Here is a 2,754-nt window from a genome sequence, read left to right on the forward strand (position 1 = left end):
CCCAATTAAAGCTTCAACTTATGTCAAATAATCATTTGCTCAGAATGCCAAATACCAGAAACCTGATTATATTTTGCTCTCAAGAGAAAATAACCCACTGATCAGTTAAACAATTAACTGCTGCCAAAATATCACTGCACCTTTAGTGCGCTCTGAGTTATCCAACCCCAGATCTTGTTTCTATTTTGTGCACTTGAGTGACACCTCGAGGCTGTCCCTGCTTGTGACAGATTTTACCTTTTCTTGAAAGTTAGGCTCAGACAAGACTCTTGATCCATTCTTCATAATCCTGTAATTCCTGCGAGATTTTCAGAATGCATATGGTATCTACAAACTATTTACCTGTAATCTACAATATGCCCCCTTAGTTTGTGTCCCTTTCTACTTCCCACACATCCCAAATGTAAAATAATGGAAAGCTTTCTCTGTACAAGCCCCTGCATCTGAAAAATCAGGTGAACAAAGTCAGCATATGCTTTTGAAGCCATTGAAGAACTCCATGCATACATGTTCGTTTTCAAAAGTCTTCTCCTTCTATCAGAATAGGAATTGCACACTTACCTCTGCTTAGGAATAGGATGTTCTGTGTTTGGAGTATGCTTTCTTTTCTTTGTTCTGTTCCACAGGCCATCAAAGTACAGACAAAACTCATCCTGTCATTTTGGGGGCTGTATAGGTTCCTCTGCATTCTTTAGGTGAAGCTCCTGACTTGCATTGCTTTTGCAATAATGAATAAAGTCCAAATATTTTTTAAAAAATTTCACTGTCAGGAAATGGAAAAAAATATTCATGACACTGACACAGGAACACACATTGCAACGTCTTTAGTTCTAATAAAAGTGTGGTTAGAAGCCTCAAGAACTGCTTAACATCAGCAGGTCATGTTTTGCACTATGCAACGTACAGCAGAACGGTAAGACATAGGACCTTGTAAGAGGTAACACGAGGTGAAAAAGTATTTTTTATAACAGCATGTCACCTTAGTTTGGCCTACAGTAGCTTTCTATATGAAACATTCTTAACTCCAGAATAATGATTTTTAACTAGTCCAGGATGAAAGTAACAAATTTAATGCAGACTTACTTGCTTTATCTATTATTAATAAGAACCGCAGTATTGTCATCTGTCCCTACTCCCTAAAAACCCAACTAAACAAGTCAGCTAAAGAGGTCAGATTTATTCTCCCCTGACATGGAAAATGGGCCTGACCACTACTTGCTTATAGATCTCAGATGGCACAAATACCTCGTGTTTGTCAAAAGTGTAATGGTCACAGAAATCTTAAAGGCATTCTTTCAAAACAAGTGTTCCTGAAAATTTGATGCAAGCTTTTAGTAGTAATAGAAAACCTAAGGCTTATTTAGAAGGCTTTATAGCCTATTACTTCTGGTTAAATTAGACAATATCAAATCTGCTTTCTATATTAATGATTAAAAATTCAGAGCCTCTCAGCTGCCAGGAAGTTAGTTAGGAATGAATATCTGGATTTCTGGTCCAATCTTTTGTTCAATGCAAGGTGCCAACCTGAAAGTGAGACAAGGTTGTTCAAGGCCATTATTTCATGGAGTTTGGGGTACTATGAAGGACAAAGAGATAAAAGAATGGAGATACACTAAGGATAAAGAGAAGCACAAGAATGCTGAGGAGTTGTTTTTTGTTTGTATTATGCCAAGGCAACCCAAGACACTTGCCTTATGAAAAAAAGAAATATCCCTGCCTATCAGTTTACTACACACAAACATTTGAGAAAGCAGAGGAAAGTACAAAGAGAGTTCTGTCACTAATAACATATGAGGAACAGGGAAGCCAGGTTTCAGAAGGTACATTCTTTTGGAAGCCAGTGTAATTCATTGGCAGATTTTGAGGGATGCAATGCTTGGGAACTATGTCACGAACTCAGGATCACAAACATTTGCTCACCTCTAGCTTGTGCAAATTGCTGACATCTGAAGGCTGATTTTACCCCACTTCTGAAAAAACTAGCTATGTTCATTGAAAACCTTGCACTGAGTTCTCAAACCTTCTAGAGCATGATGAACCTTCGACAGTTTTAATCAATTTTTTTACCCAGAAGAAACGAATATAGTTTTTCAATGACAAATGTGCTGATTAGGTAATTATCCCTAAGAGAGGGAAAATAAAATCCCCCAAAACACTGCTTAAATCAACTACTCAATCAGGCAACAAATAAAAGTTTCTCCAGTATCTACATAGCTCGAGGACATCCATTTGTGCTATTTGCAGAAACCTTGTGTGCATTCCAAACACGAGTCACTTGCATCCCAGACCCCTGTCATCACTTTCCCTCCTGAGCCCAACAGAGCCCATCACCCAGAGACTTTATTACTCCGCAAGCAACTCTTGTTAGGCTGAACTCTGAGAGCTAATACGTCCTATCCACACTTTTCTTCTCCAATGTACCACGAAGTCGGAAGGGCTCCTGTTTCTAATGCGTTTCATCGCCTTTTTACTTTTTGTTTGTTTTTTGTTCGTTTGGGGTTTTTGTTTGTTTGTTTTTCCCCCTCCCCGCGCTCCCCCCCGCGCCTGCGCGGCGCGCGCCGTTTCCTTGGGAGCCGGGATTGTTTTGGGCGGAACCACCCGCGCGGTGCTGCGGAGGGGGGAGCGGGGCCAAGGAAGAGCCCACTGGCGGAGGGCAGCGGGGGAGGCGGCGCGGCCGCAGCAGCCGCCACGGGAGCGGACGGGGCCGACGTGAGTGATGCCCTCGGCGGGGAGCGAGGCCGCGCCCCGGGCCGG

At 41.8% G+C, this 2,754-nt stretch overlaps 1 protein-coding gene across 2 annotated transcripts in view; it reads left to right on the forward strand.

Moving 5' to 3' along the window:
- Positions 1-2,631: 2,631 nt before the first annotated feature.
- The window catches only part of AHI1 (Abelson helper integration site 1), a 91,032-nt gene continuing 90,909 nt past the window's right edge, over positions 2,632-2,754 (forward strand). Inside the window, exon 1 of one of the 2 annotated variants that reach the window (XM_015622881.3) lies at positions 2,632-2,709. The gene's annotated coding sequence lies outside the window, so the exon portion shown is untranslated. The remainder of the gene's footprint in view (positions 2,710-2,754) is intronic. The other variant, XM_015622878.2, reaches the window with a different exon arrangement.

This window comes from Parus major, chromosome 3 (genome assembly GCF_001522545.3).
Source record: "Parus major isolate Abel chromosome 3, Parus_major1.1, whole genome shotgun sequence".
NCBI classification, from domain to species: domain Eukaryota; kingdom Metazoa; phylum Chordata; class Aves; order Passeriformes; family Paridae; genus Parus; species Parus major.